This window comes from Netta rufina (genome assembly GCF_964035555.1).
Source record: "Netta rufina genome assembly, chromosome: 1".
Classification (NCBI taxonomy): Eukaryota; Metazoa; Chordata; class Aves; order Anseriformes; family Anatidae; genus Netta; species Netta rufina.
Window position 1 is genome coordinate 110,253,500 of NC_140123.1, and position 19,472 is coordinate 110,272,971.

The window sequence follows — 19,472 nt, forward strand, 5'->3', positions numbered from 1 at the left end:
GCTTCAGTCTTTTCTCCCTCTTTGAGGAGGAGAATGTGGAGAGATGAAATAAAGGCAGACCAAGTAGATAAAAGTATCCAACTTCTGGCCTTACTGCGACACAAAGCACTAAAGGCAAGAAACCTCTTTCTTGGGGTACAAGAAAGAGCATACTTCTTTTTTCCCCCCACAGCCTTTCCAAGACTGTCGGTCTGTGCCGGACCGAGGGTGGCAAGAGCCCAACATCAGCAGGGAGAAAGAAAAAAGCCTCGAGATGTGCTGCTACAGACAGCAGGCGGTGACTCTGAAGGCGAGGAGAGCCAGCACCCTGAATCGGCGCTGCGGCAGTGGGGTGAGGAGTAGAGGAGGGAGCGGGTGGAGAGAGACCCCGAGCAGCGGCTGCAGGAGGGACGGAGAGCGGTGGTGCCGGCAGCAGGGCACAAACAGGAGCAGCGGGCTCCCCGTGTGAGTGGGTTGTGGGCTGAGGCGGTGAATCAACCGGCGTGCTCCCTCAGCACAACTGTGCTGGGAAGGGCCTGTCCCATCTCCCCGACCCTCCTTCGACCGCTTGTGAGGGAGAACAGCAGCACTGGCAGGGGGTGACCCCGCTGCAGCCGGGACAGCCGCAGAGCTACCGCAGGGGCTCGCCCCGTGCAGCTTGGACCAGTTTTGCCTTGCTGCACAGCTGCAGCCGAGCAGCACGCGTTACTTTTTAATAAGCGGCTGCTTAACAAGGTGCTTGGTCACACACCTCATCGATAAGAGTGCAACCAGGAAACAAGGAGGACGCGGGAAGTGTTATTCAACGCTTTTATTGAGCAGTCAGAGGCCTTTAAGATCATGTGTAAGCGACTGTGTACGTTGACGTGAGTATTCCGACACCACGCACATCTCCCCGTGACGCTGGGGGAGATGGGGACATGGGGCAATCTTCATTCCCTTGAACCAGCCCCAGTTCCCAGCTATGGCCCACACGCAGGGCTTGTAACTACACCCTTACATCTGCCCCCTACCTCCTAGCAAAGGCTGTTCTCCTCATCCTCTCCCAGGAAAGTGTAAAGCACGTGCCTGTAACACAACTCGTGGTGAACCCACCAGCATTCAGAGGGGTTTGTCAAAATGCTGCCTTACCTTCCGCAGGCCCAGCGCGTGCCTGACCCAGGAACCCAACTGCCACCAACCTAAGGCCATCCAAGCCTTTCCCTTCCAGCCACCATGAGCACTTGTGACCAGGCTGAAAACTGCCTCTGGAAAAGAGAGGATTACTTTTCAGCCACCCAGTGGCCACACGCTCACCGGTGCTGCAATAAAGGAGGCAGCAGCGATTGGTGGTACAGGCGTGGACAGGCTCAAGCTGGTTGTTCAAATACACTGCTGTTGTTCCCCTGCCTGCTCCCTCTGCACTTTTTCTTAAACATAGGCAGAAAACACACTGGATACCTAAAGAACCCCTGGGGCTGAAGACACAGGATCAATACACATCATGTGGACCCAGCATAACACCACCCATCCAAGCAAGCAATCAGCAGCTGGCCTGACCAGTTACTGCCCTGGCTTTTTCAATAGCAGAGCTTGCGAGCCTCTTCCTCTAATCAAACTACACCATCATCGCTCCAAAGCCTTCCAGCTGCCGTGCTGATGTGCTCCTCCTGCCAGAAAGGCAAAAATCAATTTCTCAGCATGGCACGGGGCTGGGAAAGGGGAGGGTCAGGCTGGGGGTTAGGGAAAGGTTCTGCACCCTGAGCATGGTTGGGCACTGGGACAGGCTCCCCAGGGCAGTGGTCACAGCACTGAGCCTGCTGGAGTACAAGGGTTTGGACAACGCTCTCAGGCATAGGGTCTGATTTTGGGGTGGTCCTGTGTGGAGCCAGGAGTTGGACTCGATGGTGCTTGTGGCTCCCTTCCAACTCAAGATGTTCAGAATCACTGAGCCACCTTGCTAATACAAGGCTGACTGGACAGCAACACACAGCCAGCCACCAGTTTCTAGATGGCCAGCACTTACCCTGAAACAGCAGAGACTTTGCCGTGTTTATGTCTGGCTATAAAAAAGATGCCATACACTAGGTTCTCATGCCTTCCCAAAGCCTTAAGAAACTCCTTAGGCACAAGTCAGAGAAGTTTCCCTAGCCTTACTGCTTTGCTGATAATCTGCTGGCAGCAACTCTCAATCAAAAGAAGAATCCCAAACTTGCCACCTAAATTCATTTCACTACATGAATGTGGGACCCAAACAATCTTCACCAGGCTCACTGCAACTAAGTGCCTGATGAAATCTTTCCTCATACACATAGTGTGCGTCCACCACGCCACTACCTGCTAAAACACAGGCAGGTTATTGCCCAGAACTAACTCCATGCATACAGAAAGGGGCTCAGCAAAGATAAACACACTTAATGTACATGGAAAATTTACAGCACTGACACAGAAAATGCAGGCACGAGACTATGCCATTACAAGGAAAAGAGGTTCCTTTGAGTAGCTCAGATTAATGTAAGAATTTAGGACCATGGGATGAACATCCCTGAAATTACAAGAACACACCTAACCACCTCCATGTGAACGTGGTGTCTGTGGTCACACAAATCCAACTCTTCTGGGCCTGTGTCTGTGCCCGCATACTTTGGGTAAAACAGCACTCACACTCTTCCTCCCACACTTTCCCCCCTAACTCTGACCACCACACTCATGAACATTTTTCAAATAACCAGACTCTCCTGAACTCCACTCAGAACAGGGACAGCCACAGAAAGTCACAGAACCATAGGATAGTTTGGGTTGGAAGGGCCCTTAAAGCCCCCCCAGTTCCACTCCCCTGCCATGGGCAGGGACACCTCCCGCCAGACCAGGCTGCCCAAAGCCCCATCCAGCCTGGCCTTGAGCACCTCCAGGGATGGGGCAGCCACAGCTTCTCTGGGCAAGTCCTACCTTCCCTTCTCCACTCTTAAAAAAGTGCAGTCAAAACAATCAGTGACAAAGGATGAGAGACACAAAGGCTCAGAGAATCAAGTGTTTCATGACACTCCCAACACAACCACCCCGTGCCCTCATACAGTGTGATCTCCTCTGACTGTTCACTTCCCTCCTCCGTCTGACAAGCAGAAGGATAACCAACAGCAGCAGGGATGTAAAGGCTGTTTAAGTAGTTACTCACGGGGTATTACAATATCATTCTAAAATACTCTGTTGCAACAGACATGTGGCCCACTACACTTGTAACCATAATTTTACAAGTTGTAACACTGCAAACACTTTGTGTCTGGAAGACTACTGTGAGTCCACTGAACTTTATTTTTGGTGCCCTAACAGTACTTCAGTGTGTCATTAGTACAAAGAGGATGATGGCCTTTCCTAGGCAGTTACTGGTTTCATACAACTCTTTCCACAACTCCTTGCACAAATTAGCAGAGGAGACAGACACTTGTGGACACTCGTGAGCAGATTCGAGTTGTCCACAGACACCTGGAGACCCTTTCAACTTCTCCTCTGCTATGTATAAAACTGAACTACTTGATACACATAGGACCAGAACAGTCTCTTGGCATATTCTGACACAGTTCCAGAAGCCAGTTTTTGGGGGAACAAACCAAACCAAAAAAGCACGCACCGAAGCCTAAGCTACAGCTACCTGCTTCTGTAGAGGCTGACCGATTCCTGCTGCTGCTAACACCAATTCAGCTACACCAACATGAGGGGTATTTGCAGCTGCAGGTCGGCCAGGCTGCTGTCACGTCGCCGTGTTGTGTCGTGACATCCCGCTAGCATCAGCTTGGCCTCAGTGTCTTCCAGCTCAGCTCCCCCTACGTTAGGGACACCAGGAGCAGCGGGTGTACTTCATGGCCAGGGCTTTTAGCACTTTATGTGGAGCGTAACTTACCTTAGCAGCAGCCTGGCTGCTCTGGAGTTCCCACTACTGTGAGCGCCAGCAAAGATCAAAAGCTTTTAGCAATCAGGGATTTCTCAAGAAATGTTTTAACATTATTTCCCTAATATATGACAGGCTTCTGCGGCTTTCTACATCGTGTTAGCAGTTAACAGACCCAGCACCAGTCAACATTACGTGCAGGAGTCCAGCGGATAACGCTAGAGCTTCCGACCGGCCCACTTCATAGCTTTGCCTCCTGTCAAAATTTCTTCTGTTTTTTAGGGAAGCAGGTAACATGTTCAGGGCCAGAGGCAATCTCCTTTCTCTTGCTCCTCTGGGTTTACTTTTTCAAAAATTTCAATAGTGACATCAGCATGAACAACAACCACAGGTAAAAGAAGCCCGTATAAAGCTTGTCAGGAGCTCGTTCTTCACAAACTAACCTGTGGAAGCAGTGGGGGGAACAAACAGGACACAGTGGATAGGAAGACAGGGCTGAAGAGACCCCAGTTTGCTCTTCAATATATAGTAACGCCATGTTGCTTAAGTAGAAGACTTGGGAGAAAGTTCAGCATGAGGAAAACTGAGAAAAAGGAGAAGCACTTTTCTTCTCTTTTCCTTCTTTTTCTTCTCTTTTTTCTTCTCTTTTCCTTTCGGCATCCCCTCACGAGGCTTCCAGAATGAAAGGTATCAAACAGTCCTCAGGCAAAACACCCCAGGCTGCAATCTTGTCAGATTTCATAAGCTCAACAGGGCCAGGACGGGACCGCACCGGACAGACCCACGGAAAGCCCAGTGCTACGGCGAGCCCTAACCCCACAGCACGCTGTGAGGGGCACCACATGCCAGGTCCAGAACTGCTGGGGGCAACCCCACAGCTTCCTCCACCTACCCCTCGCCGAACAGGCACCCAGCCTCTCGCTCAGCCAAACGAGCAGCTTGTTGCAGCTCCCCTAAGCGTCAGCACCCCGTGGCACTGCCTGCCAGTGCCACTTCTCACCCAGGACCGTCGCCACCAGCTGCCCCCTGCCCTGCTCCCTGCTGCAGCTCTCTGACGCCAGGCTCTCTACTCTGGGAGGTCGGCAAGGCAAAACATGAGTGCCTGTGGCAGCAGTGAAGAAATGCTCCAGCCCTCGTGTGCAGCTTACTGCTGGCTGCGCTCAGCCTCTCGTTTCTGTGCCGCTGTGCCCACGATAGGCGCCTCACAGGTGGCACAGCCTTTGGTGACCTGGCGCTGTGTGTCTGTGAGCTGGTTTCCTAGCTGCTAAACGTCGGATCGTCAGCAGAGCACTGACTCTTCTGAGGAGGAAATCACTTCAAAGACCTCTAGCAAGCAAAGACTGCGCGTACACGGCACTCCAGGATGCTACATGATCGTATCAAAGCCACTGGGATGAAAAACTGACATTTGATAACTAACGCGAGGTCACCTAAAAGATCTCAAAACACCGCATGGAAAATTCTTATTTTGACACAAAATTAAGCAATTCCATGATCAGGCCTATTATCTCCTCTGCCACTTCAACATGATCTCATAAAAGCACTGGGCGCCTGCAATCCCAACTGCTGCAGGATCCTCCCTCACTCAACACAAGACGTACACGTTTAATACTTCTCTCGTTAGCGGGGCATGTACAGCAAAGCCTAAAGTACCTCAGATTATTTACCGTGCTGTATAAACAGAGCGCTGTTTTCAAAGCCTCGTAACTGTCAAATCAAAGCTACCTTTCGCGGGAACATTCAGAAGCGTTTCTTCTGGATGGTGGCTATTTGCCTGACAGTTTCAACTTGCCATCCCCAACCACAAGAAGGTTAAGGGTGTTTTTTTTGAGACAGCAGCGAGTGTTTCCTCACTAACAAGCTGTCAAGCCGTTTCGGCCTGAAGTTCTTTGCTCCCTTCTCATCCATACGCATAAAACGCTGCAGAAAAATTCAATCCCAGCAGCGCGAGAAGAGCTCCTCTGCACGCACCTACGATGGCCTCAACTCCCTGCTGCAACAGCTCCAGTTGCAGAAGCTGTGGCCGCTCCGCTTTGACAGCCACAGCTTATATTACACTGCAAATACGCTTCTAATCAATCCTCAAACAGCGCAGCAGATCGGTGCGGAGATAAAGCACTGCCATTTCATAGGCGCAGGAGCAGCGCTACCACGGCACCTGAGGAAGGCGGTTTAGCAACACGCAGAGCCCAGCTGAGCGAGCTGGAAAAGGGCCTGCTGCTTGTAGACCCGGGTTCTCTTCCCAAATTCGCCGCCAGATCCAACTGACCTGGTTGGAGAAAACCCCGTGGGCTCCAGCTGCCTGGGTTGAGCAGGTTCCCACACTCCCCCTCCGCTCAGAAGGTGCGCACGGAGATGCCCAGCCCAGAGGAACTGCTCAAGTGCTCTCGGTGCCCGAATCACAAGCACGCTGACCTGAATACCGAGAGAGACGAGCTCTCCCCCGATCCTGGATGCGGTTAAACCACTGCATACGTCACGCGCTCTTTTTGCCACAGATTGCACCACTGAGGAGCACTTAAAATCAGCATTGTTTTCAAGGCTACAGCACCCAATTTCAGTGAACTCTCAGAGGACATCACTCCGGCACCTCTCAGCCCTGCTTTGTTGGAAGAAATTATGTCACATGTGAAGCATACTTGCCATTCTCCTGCTTCAAAAGCATTTCATTGATTCTGCCAAGCCTTTAGAAACAAGCAAACAAACAAACAGCCCACCGTACTGTGCCACTTTTCATCTCCCTTCCCCGTTCCACCAGCTCCTCCTCAGAGGGCAAACAAGGAAAAGCTCGTCTCTGCTTTTAAGTCTCCCTGAAAAAAGGGGGATCTTGGAGCGTGTTCAGCCACCCCAAAGAGATAACGCTCATTCTGCAGATAGAGTAAACTGCAATTTCGTAACAGCCTTTAAAATAAATTCAGCGAGTGTTGTCAAGGTAGATCAAAACCGAATCGCTGAGATCCAACCACCGAGGCGCAGGTAACAACGCACAGAAGCAGGAGCAAAACCCACAAACGGACTCGGGCAGCAGCAGCTCGCTTTGCACCACAGCCACGGCTCAGGATCTCAGACTGGATTTCAGGACGGGCCACTAGGATCGAGGCAGAAGCCCGGGCAGTTTAAGGGGACATCTCAAACTCCAGTCCCAGTCAAGTTCATGCAAGACCCTTGCAGAAGACGCAGGCAAAACAAGCTACGCCCTCCCTCTCCTTCCCAAACACAGAAGCACATCTGTTAGAGCACAATAAAATCAAGGTTTAGACCTCGGGCTTAATACTCCTTCCAAAAAAATTTCTACTATCGCTGATTAGGATAATTGGATATTCTTCATATCCCTGCAGACATCTGATCCTTTTTAACTCTTGTTGAATCCTTGCTCCTGATGATTCTCACAGCATGAGTTTCACTGCTTAATTGCAACCACGCTAAATATTCTGCCATCAGTTTACACTGCATGTTCTGCATCACCAGACAGTCCTGAAGAAGCAGAAACTTTTCCACAGCTCAACAAGCACGCTCCTCTTTTTGCAGTCGCTATAAAGCTGCTTAAAGAGGGCTCCTCTTTTCGTGCATCGCGCGCATGTTCGGGGATGAGAAACGCTGTTGGCAAAAAGGAGAAGGTAAACCGAAGGAGCTGCTCTCAGGCAAGGGAAGCTGTAACAAATAGGTGTAAAAAACATTTAGCAAGTTTAGCAGACTCTTAGAGGTACAGCTCGATGAGCACTCCCCTTGGCAGCAACGCCAGCTGAAGAGACTGCTGCTACCAATATTTACTTCCACCCCTGCACCACGCTGTCTGATGTGCCGGTACAACCGCATGCGTGGCCAAACAGCGAACGAGTTTGGCAAACCCACCCAGGCTAAATATAACCTTTTCTTTTGCCAGGCTACTTATAACCCAGCTCAGCCCCTACATCCATTGCAGCACACAGCTGCTCGAGCAGCAGCACCGGCACAAAGGGAGGGCTGCTGCAGAGCCCAAGAGGGGACGACGCACTGAGGACCGCCCGAAAACCAGCTCTATCAGAGAAAGGCTCGCGGGCATCGCAGCTCCTACAGCTAAGGATACAGCCACCAGATGCAACCCTGTTTCTTCAAAAACACCAGCAACGCTCATTTTGAAGTCAACATCGGAGCAGCAGATTGGGGTTGAGCAGGCAGTAAAACATCACCTTCTGTTTTGCTGTTGTGACAGTTAACCAGGGCTTGTAAGATGGTGCGGTCTTAGAGGCAACTCTTCCAAAATTTCCTTACAGAATGGCTTTTTTGCCCAAATTTGTCAAGATCACCTGCAAGCCCTGATCACAGGCACAGTCCCTGCCTGTTCGGTGCTTGCACAGCCCCTACCACAGCTGAGATCCAGCCCCAAGAGAATTAAAGCAGGGACATAAAAACCTGACAGAGGAGTAAAGGTATGGGGAAAGCCATTTCACATGGGGTAGGCACAGCAGTGCTCAGACAACAGATCAGCAGTAAGATCTCCTTCCATTCACAAAATGCTCTCAAAACCCAAGTTAACACCTTCGTTTTGCCAGCAGGAAGACCAGAGGGACTCCAGCAGAGCTTGTAAGCAGGAAATCCTAGCCCACAGCAAATCTCGCTGGGTTAAAGGACTTGATATCTATGCAAACAGACCACAGACCTCACTGAGACACGGAGATTTCTGTGAAGTCCAAGGCCGTGCAAACCAGATAGTAGGATTTTACGAAGGCTGCCTGCCTTGCTCTGAAGAAATGCTGGTAAACTTCTAGAAAGTGGGAGAGATCAAACCCTGCTAGGTAACACAGCTGACATTTAGGATGTGGATTAGTTTCGATACTCACTTGAGTGTCAATTGCTCCCTGAGATAAGGGGGTCAGGTTTTGTTTTTCTTTTCTTCCACTGAATTTTTAAAGACCAACAAAACTCCTAAGACGCACGCACAGTTAGCAAGGCAACACGGTGTGTCAGGAACTCGAGAGGCAAAAAAAAAAAAAAAACTCTAGAAAAAATCCTATAGAAATAGGAATGGAAATTCAACATATGACAGAGCAGCGAGTCTTTGAATCGCCAGGAAATGCGGATCAAAGGTTAGTCCATTCTTATCCCCCTCGAACACATCAACTGTTCACAAAAGCTGCTGCATATGAAGATTTTAGCCGTGTGGCTTATAGTCGCCTTACTTTCTATATTTGGGTGTTCAGTGACAAATGCAGTTTCTTTGGCTGTGGCCTAACCCTAACTGAAAACAATCCAAGTGCACAAACTGCAAAGATGAAAACGCAAGATGGGGAAGGAGGGAGAGAGCGAGGGAAGGATGGGGAAGAAAGAGCTCGCGCTCTTTGTATCCATAATATACAGAAGACATCCACAAAGTTTCTGGTTGTACGCACAGACACCTATTTATTTTCTTCTACATTGAAATTCAGGTCTTGCCTAGCTTAGAAGACTGTGTTGACCGATAAACAAATTAACTGATCACAAGAGCCGAAAGCAAGACGCCTCCCCAGAAAACACAAAAAAATAAAATAAAATAAAAGCCACAAAACCCCTCTACACACACCCCTGCCCCACACGAAGATGGTTGCAACAGTATTGTCATATTCTCCCTACTTCCCTCGCTCCGCAGCAGATCACGGTTTCTCTCAAAACATCTTTATTGCGTCTATGAACTGAACAATCTGCCCTGGGGAAAAAAAAAAAAATGTATCCTGGGAAGTCAGCGACAGAACTTTTACCAAACGCTGCCAAAACCAAGTCCGTCTACGTACACACAAAATACATCCCCAGAGGAATTCCCAACGTTAACCTGACCAAAGACGAGCAACTGAATGGGAGGGGGACTTAGACAAAAACTTGTTTCGTTTTTTTTTTTTTTTTAGTTGGTTTTGTTCACACTTATTTAACGTCAATGATTGATTAACATTTTGGATAAAGGAGGTCTTTGTTAGTGCTTCAGCATCTCCACCCCTTCAATTAAGGTGTTAAGAGTTCACAACAGTGCAGTGAGACCGCAGACCCCAAGACCCCCTTCTCCACAAAATCCGCCCCCCCCCCCCCCCCCAAGGAAAAAAAAACAAACACCAAAAACCCCACCTTACTGGGAAAATTCCCAAATCCCAAAACTGTCATCGCTGCTAACTCCAACTTAAAAAAGAAAGCTGCCTTTCTTTTGTTGTTTGAGGAGGAGCCAGCAAGGGAGACAAGGAAAGAATATGAGCCCCTGAGCCATTTTTATGCTCCGAGTAAGAAAAAAAGGCCACATTCATTGAAAATAATCTGTTTGGAGATCACTGTTAAAAACCAAACCCAACCCAACCCCAGAGCCAGCACCCAACCGGTCCGAAATGGCTACAGAATCACACCAAAGCTACCCCCGTGCTTTCCAGCAGCTGGCCGATGGGCCTGCAGTGGGACATGGGAACACGCAGGGTGAAGGCACGACTGCCTGCCAGCCCTTGCTGCCCCTCAGCCCTGCTCAGCTCCACCAGTCCCACACCGTGGCACCCCCACGGGCAGCAACCAGGCCTTATGGCCCTAGCGGGAAGCGGGAGAGAGGTAAACCAAAAGACAGGGCTAAAGCTCTTTAGGTATGTTAATTCTCTCCCTCCGTTCCCTGGGATTTTTTTATTTGATTCCATGTAGTGCATTGCCTAGCTTCCCGATACTTGTTTTTGTAATGCATTGAGCAATCACTGACTGAATATTAACCTCCAACAAAACAGGGAAAAAACTATGCTTCGCTTTTTTTTTTTTTTTTTTTTTTTTCCCCTTTTTAAGCTCGATACATTTAAGGATGCTTCACGCACGGCTCCTATGCTGCCTGTGTGGGCTTTTCATGGAGAAATCCAGGACGAAATACTTACGAGGAAAACAAAACCGTTCCTGGAACCCCTCAGAACTGGAAGAGCTGTCTCCCCCGCTTCCTCCAACTCTGTTTTGACAGGAGAGCGACAGTCACCCGCAGCAGGGCTGAGCGAGACGAGCCTGGCTCGGCACAGCCTCCTGTTCTCCTCTGCCCCGAGCCGCTGAGGTGAGGAGCTGCCCCAGCCCGGGGGAAGCCGCTGCTCTCCATGGCCAGTGCTGACGCTCCTCTCCAAGACGAGGCTCTGGGTTCCTCCTCGGCCAGTTTGGGACCGAGGCGAGCTCTAGCACCTCTCACCGTGCCCCCCAGCCAGCTCCCCAGCGCTGCTGCTTATCCCACACTTTGTTCCCTCGCTGCGTGCCAGCTCCCTGCCCGATCCCTCTCCCCGGTGTGTTTACTACGAAGCCACCGCGCACGCCGCCATCCCCCCGCGGCGCCTCACGCCCCGACGCCCCCCGAGCGCGCCGCGTCCCGCGCCGGGCTTTGTCTGCCCCCGCCGCCCCCCTGCACCCCGAATCCCGGCCGGCGGCGGCCTCGCCCTGGCGTCCACACGGGGGCTTCGGGGAGAGCCCGGCGGCGCCCGGCGCCCACCTGTCCCGGCGCAGCCCCTCGGGGCAGCCGAGGCCAGGCGCTCCCCGCGCCCCCCGGCCCCCCTCAGCCCCCCTCAGCCCCCCTCAGCTCAAACTTTCGGCGGGCGGCGGTTGAGGAGGGGACGGTTGGGGGGGGGGGGGGGGGGGCGACCGTTGGGCGGTCGGTTGGTTGGGGGGGGGGGGGGGGGGCGGGGGGGGCGGCCGCGCGCCACCTCCCCTCACTCACCGGGGGCCGCGGGCGGGCTCAGCGGCGGGCGGGCGGGGGCGGCGCGCCGGGTGCCCCCGCCGCCGGGTCCTTCCCCCGCCCGCAGACGCACACAGGCTCCATTGTCCGCCGGCGCCTCCCCCCCTGCCCGCCGCGCGCGTGGTACCGCCCCCCGCAGCCCCCCCCCCCGCCCCCCCTCTCCCTCCCTCTCTCCCTGCCCGTTCCCCCCCCCCCGCCTCGCTCGCTCCCTCCCCCCCCCCCCCCGGCTCCCGGCCCGCTCCCGCCGCGCCCCGCCCCGGCAGTGGTACCGGCCCCGGCTCGCTCCGCCGGCGGGACCGCCTCTCGCTCCCCGCGCCGGGCAGTGGGCTCGCCCGGCCCCGCGCCCCGCCCCTCCCCACACAGGGGGCGGGCGCTGCCGTACCCGACCCCCCCCCCCTCCCCTCAGCTCCCTCCTTCCCCCCCCGCCGCCTACGCAGTGGTAGCGGCCGGGCTCTTAAAGAGACAGGCCCGCCTCCGCCGGCGCCCCCCGCAGCCGCAGGGGAGGTGCTGGGCAAGCCACGCCCCTCCGCCGAGGCCACGCCCCCTCCTCGAGGCCACGCCCCACGGTGTAGGCCACGCCTTCTGTGAGGAGGCCACGCCCCCTGCCGGCGGCGCGCGGGCCCGCCCCGTAACGGCCCCAACGGCCGGGGCGCGAGCCCCCTGACAGGGCGCTGCTGTTCGGGGCTCCCCTCAGCGGCTCCCCTCAGCCGCCAGCCCCCGCTGCCCGCCCGGGAACCCTCCCGGGGCCCGCAGGAGCCGGGCACCCGCCCCCCCGCTCCTCGAGGCGCCTCTGGAAGCCCCGGCCCGCGCCCCAGCCCCGAGGAGCCGCGGAGCACCCGCAGCGAGGCGCCGTGAGCCGTGAGGCGTCAGCGGCTGCCGCCCTCGCCCCCCTCCCTCCCTCCCTCCCCCCCCGGCCGCCTCTCGCCCCGGCGAGGCGCAGGGAGCCCGCGCGGCCCCCGGCTCCCCCGCGCTGCGGTTGCTGCCGCTCCCCTCCCCTCCCCTCCCCTCCCCCAGCCCCAGCCCCATCCCCATCCCCCTGCGCTCGCAGCAGTTATAAATGACTGTGCAACTCGGCAGGCAGCGGGCTCAAATAACCGCGGCCAGCCGCTCCCCCCCAAACGGCTTCACGGCTCTTCCTTCCTCCCTCCCTCCCCTCAGGGCTGCGGGTAGCGCGGCGAGGTGCGGTGCTGCCCCCGCAGGAGCCGGGCTGCCCGGGGGGATCGGGCGCAGCCCTGAGAGCCCTGGCGCTGCCCTCCCGGGGCCTCACCATGGGAACTGCCAACACGAGGCTCCCGAGTGACCCCAGCTGCGGTGACAGGCGGTGAGGCAGGTACGTGGAGCCCCGGCCTACTGGGAGAGCATCCCCTGCCGCGGGGCCTTGCCCTCCCTCGGGCACACTTGTAAGAGCAGCCCCGGCCAGGCAGCTGGCCCGGCTCTCCGCAGTGCTCCAACAACATCTTGGACCCATTACGGCTCTCACCGCGCTGCCTGCGCGCCCCTCGCAGCTCCCTGGCGGCAGCGGGGACAGAAGGCCAGCCTTGTGACTCAGAAGCGGGGTCCTCTTGCGCCAGGGCGAAGCGAGCCTAAAGAAAGCGGCTACAGGAGCTCCACTTGCACAGAACCCATCAGACGAGATAGGCCAGCCAGCAAAACGCATTTGCATTACACTTGCTGTAGAGGGTTCAGAGCATGGCACACCCCAGTCGCTGCTTTTATGCTCTGTAAGGGCCCGGCCCTGCAAACACCGATTTTTACATGTGTAAGTAGAGTCCCACTGAAACACAATGGAGCTACTCATGCAAATAACATTACGAGTGTAGGGCTGTGGCTCCATTTCACCACTCCATCTGCGGCAGACTTGGAGGATCCTGCTGCTCTCTCTCACAGTTACCGCCACTCGCTTGTGCCGGATAAACTATTTATGGAGCCACAGCCACAGGTGAGCTGTTTAAACGACCCAACTTTCCTTTAAAAGCCATGCATACTAACGAGAACAACCCCTGAACACCAGACCAGCTCTGATGCAGATCTCATCCCCGCGAGTGGCTGAACAGGCGCAACTGGAGGAGGTGGAAACATCTGAGGAAGAGGAGCTTTTGAAGACGGGACTGAAGGCAGGCGAAATGGCGACACGGAGCCCTAGCGTGCGAAGGCTGCAGGCATGACTCTTCTGAAGTTAGACCCTGCCCCTGACCACCCGCGCTCTGCAGCCGAGCCTGTTCTCTAACCGCACAGTTGTTCCACGTGACAGAAGTTTCACCTCCAGTGAAACAGCAGATCGCACCTTTTCAGTCACTGGTGCTTAAAAACATTCCCTCAAGAAAGTCTGCCACCATTACGAAGGATCTGCCGACAGTTATTGTTTCCAGGATCAGGAACGTACACTCACTCCTCCTTACAAATAAGGGACGCGGTTTCCATGTGCATCCGTAGCCAGCACGCCGCTGCTTCTGCAGTCAGAGGATCCCTCGCTATTAGCTTTGACACTGCACATTTGGGCCAAGCGAAGTATTCCCTACATTTTTTTCAGTTTATGGGCTATTTTATCTCCAGCAACTCCGGGTTGAAATTGCATCACATATTTCCTGTCTGCTGAGGCAAGATTTCCCTCTTTCAGCGTGATCATAACCTTCCAGCAGGGAAGCTCCACCAACTCCTTCAGAGCTTTGCTCTCTATTCTGCCCTCGACTTCTGTGTTCACGTACACCTGTGCAAAGTGGGTGTAAAACGCTCGCACGGCTGGAAGTGAAGAACACACATCATTAGGAGGATGTGTTGCTTTGTTTGTTTGCTTTAGGTTTATTTTTTTTTCCTTCCTTTTGCTCTGGTGTAAATGATCAGAGGAGCCGCAGGACCACAGAAAGATCAGGCTCTGTGAAATCTTTTTCTTACGAGCTTTGAGTTTTACATGGCTGCGTGCTCTAATGAGCCTTCTCGAAAGGAAACAACCCGCTCTGCGAGGAGCCCAGGTGATGGCAGTTCTCCTACTGCCACGATCTCTCTGCATGGGCTCAGGGGAGCTGCCTTCATGAATCCCGCTGCAGGACAAAGCCTGATGCTGGACGGTGTGAAAGAGATGGCAACAGACCACAGGGAAGGGCAGCTTAACATCCGCTGTTAACTTGGAAAAGCCTCTCCTTTCTGAAAGCATTTATCTATTATAAATCATTCCTAAAAGATGAGGAAATCAGGATTAGGAGGAGGGGGAGAGATTGTTGCAGCTTTGTTTCTAGTTCCGTTTCTTTTGCCATCAGACTAGAGCCTAGTCTGGCTAGCCCCGAGCCTAGCCAGTTTTGCTGAACCTCAGACTTGCAAACGCCAAAGCAGCAGCTTCGCTGGGTTGGGGCGAGCGATCCCTCTGCTCCTGCATGGGACTGCACAAGCTCAGACAGAAGGGAAAAGCGTACATACCCGTAACGATCTCCATATATATATATATATGCACACACACACACCCCCCAGTGCTGGCATAAGGCCACACCTGTAGCTCCCCGTCGTGGCTCATGATGGCCTTGATGGCCACAGAGGGCACAGAGCGCTGCTAGGAGGGAGGCTGGCTGCACAGCATCACCCTCCAGCAACAGGCACGTGCAGCGTGGCAATCAGGGCGCTTGTCCTAGCCACACTGCGAAGGGAGAAACGTTTAATCTCAGGTTTTCCTATTCACTCATCAATCTCCAAATGACCTGAGCCTTAATCAGGTTTGGGCTGGAGCGTGGAACTGGGACTGCGGTTAAAATATGTGCCAGAAGAACCTCAGGATTTCCAGACAGACTTCTGGAGGATCTGCCCCCCTTCGAGACATTATCCCACATCAGAACCGTAATGCAGTGCACAAATCCCACGCATTATAACAGTCCAATTGCAGGAAGCTCTCGCCCTGTTTAGAGTCATCTCCAAAGTCAATAAGCAGGTGTGAGGCAAATGCTAGGCAGCAATACGGATAAATGCTCAGTTTTACCTCCTGTGATTAAAAAAAAAATAAAAAAAAAAAAAGGAGAGAGGAGATTGAATCAGAAGGGGAATCAGGTAAACAGAATCTGGGGAAACATATGCTCATGCAACACATGAAAAATACAAAATCATACAAAACAGAGGTGGCAAATTTTGGCACACAGGAGATCCCAAAACCAATGTTTGCACAGGAACACTGGTCCTATTACACTGTTCCAGTGTTTTACAGGGAGCTGCTAACACATACCAAGTTGTTGTGGCCCAGCCAGGAGAATTTGGCTGTGGACCTGCCTGACCCTTGAGCATTTCAAGACTCTCAGCAGAAACATTACGCTCCCTTTGTATGTGCACAACTGTCTTTGACTGCAATGAGAAAAGGCACGGCAGCAGCCCAGGAAATTGCCCAAATCACCTCCTGCTCCCATTCAGCCACCTGGCGAGCCTAGTCCAAGAGAGCACACCCTTGCTCAGCCACAGCTCTGCTGCACGGGGACACACACTGCGCTTCTGTGGTGTAAACCCCACCAAACAAACCGTTATCCCCAGAGGAGTATTTTTGAGAAAGCCACGAGCAGCTGAAGAAAGCACCTCTCAGAAGCATCCTTCTCACAGGAGGAATGGAAGAAGGCTGAGTCTGCCCTCAGGCAGACAGAAGCCACGGGTGACCAGCAGGCACAACGCCGGCGCTTTTGGCATGAGAGGCTCCTCGTGCCTCCCCGTGCATCTGGGGCTGCTCAGGGTGCCCGCCTGCTGTACCATGGGGTGGCAGCACAGATGTTTGGGGGTAACATTCGGCTCACGACTCTCCCTGCAAGGCTACACGAAGATAAAAATAACTTCAGCATGATTTCCCCTCTCGATTGCACATGAAGAAGAAACCAAGCCCCCACTGTACTGCAGACTGGCCCATTAGAGCGAACGGTTAAATTCTTGCTCTGAAAAAGTAGGCGTTGTTGTCTGTTTTGTGAGGCAGAAATCAATATTCCCGCCTCCTCTCCTTCTGTTATTTCACCTTGAGATACTCACAGTCGGGTAGATGAGATCTGAATCTTACTCCCCGTTACTGCAACTTTTCTCTCCCCAGCACTTCACGGGGTCATCGATGTTGTCGGCGTCCTAACCTACCTGTAATTTACCACTCAGCTCCCTAAACTGAACGCCACCGGGGCCTGAGGTAGTGCCTGATTTTCCTTCCAAATCACACTGTCGCGGCTATTTCTAACTGTTTATCTACACCCTCTATCTCAGTCATTTTGCTCCCTGCGTGCTCCAATAACAACCCTCTCTCTGCCACAGCCTCTTTCTTCCCTGGGCCCCTATAATTCACCCCCTGGTGCTAGCTTCTTCCACGCCACGGGCCTCTCACACAAACCTTGTTTAACAGTGAAAAGCTCCTTCTGCTCCCTGCCCCCCTCTGGGCCAACCGCGGGGGCAGCTTGGTAAAGGGGGGAGCGAGGTGAGAAGGCCCTGAGCGAGCCAGCTTCAGCCCAAGCATGCCCGAAGCATCGCCAGGTGAGATAAGTGGCGCCGCACAGGAGCAGCTGCTCCTCCAGCAGGTTTCCCTTCGGCACTTCAGATTCTGGGGCCGGGACTGGTTCCCGCAGACCAGGTAGCGATACTGCCAGGCTGCCTAGGCTGTCCCGACGAGTCCTCTTGGATGCAGCTCTGTCTACTATCATGCCTGCCTCTGTCACCTAAGGATTAGACAACTGCAATATGCTCTACTTGGCACCATGCTTTAAACCCATTCATAAACTGAAGGCAGTGCCGAATTCAGCGCTGCGAGATAAGCCGTGTCTCTCACCCACGGTCCTTCTCACATTTGTGCTCCATTTTTACGCCAGCTGACCGCTGCTTTCCAGAGGGATTTTAACATGTTCCTGACGACCTCTAGTGCCTTGCGTACCAGGAGCCTTCCCACCTGAGAAATCACCTCTTACATTTCTCAGAAGCAGCAGCAAAGGCACTGGCTATTCTGCCTCGAGTTTAAAGAATCACCTCCCCGGGCGTTTGACCACCCTTTTGCATCCCATCCTAGCACCCTGGAGACGCGTAAATTTGTACAGGTACCTGGGAGAGCGGAGCTGAGGGTTGTTCAGTCTCTAATTTGCCATTGTTTGCTGGTGACAGTCTGATGAAATAGCTCGAGTTATAATGAAGACAGTTTTCATTATCTGTCACTTAAAAATGTCAAGGGAGCTCTGACTGAATGGATAGGTGCTACCTGTTGTTTCAAACAGCTTGTGATGAAGGAAATACATTTCAAAAGCGCTAGTCACTGATTTACAGGTGCTGTACAAAGATTACATAAAACAGTGAGATGCCTCCAAAGAAAACAATCAGATTTCCCCCTTGCTCTTTAGACATTGGTTTATTATCAGAGCGTGGTGCTGGCTTTCCTCTGCAGCAATCACCGGAGGCTTTTCGGACCTGCAAGACCCTCGATGGCAGAGGACTACACCGACACACACAGGTGCCTTCTTTACGAGAGGGCACTCAAGACTTTTGGCTCAGCTACATACACGCCTCATTCTCGCTCTGCATTTCTACTTGTGGACTTTTATGGTGCAAACTTTAGCAACAGATGTCATGGCTGGACATAATTCTGTCCAAGCATTTTGCTAGTCCCTCTCTGCGGAAGGTGTTGGCCTCTCACAGCTGAACTGCAAGAACAGACTGTGTGAATGTTCCTAGTCCATCTGAGCACAAAATCTGCCAGCTTATTTTAAATTTTATCTGTTTATTCGCTGGTAAGAATGCATCTGCTTACGATACCTGCCTTGCAGATCCTGAGAGACACCTAGCACAGCGTGTTTCTTTTCCATCTATATCCTGACGTCTCTGAGCGTCCATTTAGCGTGTGAGCTGGTGCTGCACGGGGACCTGCCTAGGTAACGCAGCTCTTACGGGACCTGCTGTGCCTCGGCGTGATTGCAGCACGGGCTGTACCTACACACAGCCCATACCTCCCACCTGTCCTTTCTGTCAGGCAACAGCAAAACGAATGCCAGAAGTCCAGCCAGCAACAGGCAATGAAGGCGGTATCGTGATACTCTGGCTATGCTGTCGTAAAGAACCCCTTGCATTTTTGGCAATTGCTGTTCCTGAGCATCCAGCATGAGTCTCCTGTGAACATTTAAATGCTGAAGCACGGGTACCTTCAGCTTAAGAAAGACACAACAAAGACTGCTCCTGCTGCTGCTGTGTGCAGTGAGCACAAACACAGCCTGCCCAGGTCCCATGCAAGTCAACTGGCTTCCTTGCCCAGGTCACTATTTCCCCCCACGGCAGCCGAGCTCTTGGTGATGTATTCAAAGCTCAAAACTAAGAATTGCTGGTGATGAGGAAGGAGAAAAGGACAGAGCCTTTGGAAGGTGGGCTCTGCATGTCACAGATGTGGGAAGAAGTAAGAGCTGTTCTGAGACCTGATCATTTCTGCATCTTGTTTCCATCGGGACAATGCTTCCCAGACACTCGCCTGAGCCACCCTTGCAAAGCATCTCCCAAAGAAAAGCGTTTATGTTCGTGGCAACATGTCCAAAAAAAAAAAAAAAAAAAAAACATTCCCAGTTGCCTACTGCCATAAACAAGCATAACTCCGATGACTGCAATAAGGCTGCTCTTTCTGGGGCCCTAAGGCTCTAGCACCACAGTAACAAAGCCAAACAGTGTTGTGGTAAGACGGCCGATCCACCAGAAGATGGCTGAACCCGCGTCGCAGGCTGCCTACAACAGATCTCCTTCCCGCAGAGCCCCCTGCCCTCTCCAGCCCCGCACCCCGCTCTGAGGGCCATAAGGACGAGCTGCAGCAATAAAATGCAGGCACCAGAGCCTAATGACCTTACAGCTCCAGCTGCTTGCCACTCCGGTTTCTTCACTATCCCGGCGCACGGCTTGTTCTCCCTGTCTATCTGAAACGCCCCGACATGCACCTCGCTCTGAGCTCGAGGCGACTGCTGGACCCGTTTGGGGATCCATTGGCACACCCCAAAAGCAGCC

The 19,472-nt window shown here is 53.3% G+C and overlaps 1 protein-coding gene across 4 annotated transcripts in view; it reads right to left on the reverse strand.

The window, feature by feature from the left end:
- The window catches only part of BCL9 (BCL9 transcription coactivator), a 51,903-nt gene that overhangs the window by 16,630 nt on the left and 15,801 nt on the right, over window positions 1-19,472 (reverse strand). Inside the window, exon 1 of one of the 4 annotated variants that reach the window (XM_084292640.1) lies at window positions 10,687-11,018. The exons of the other annotated variants lie outside the window; for them this stretch is intronic. The gene's annotated coding sequence lies outside the window, so the exon portion shown is untranslated. Of the gene's footprint in view, window positions 1-10,686; window positions 11,019-19,472 lie in introns of those variants that run through there. 4 annotated transcript variants of the gene reach the window in all.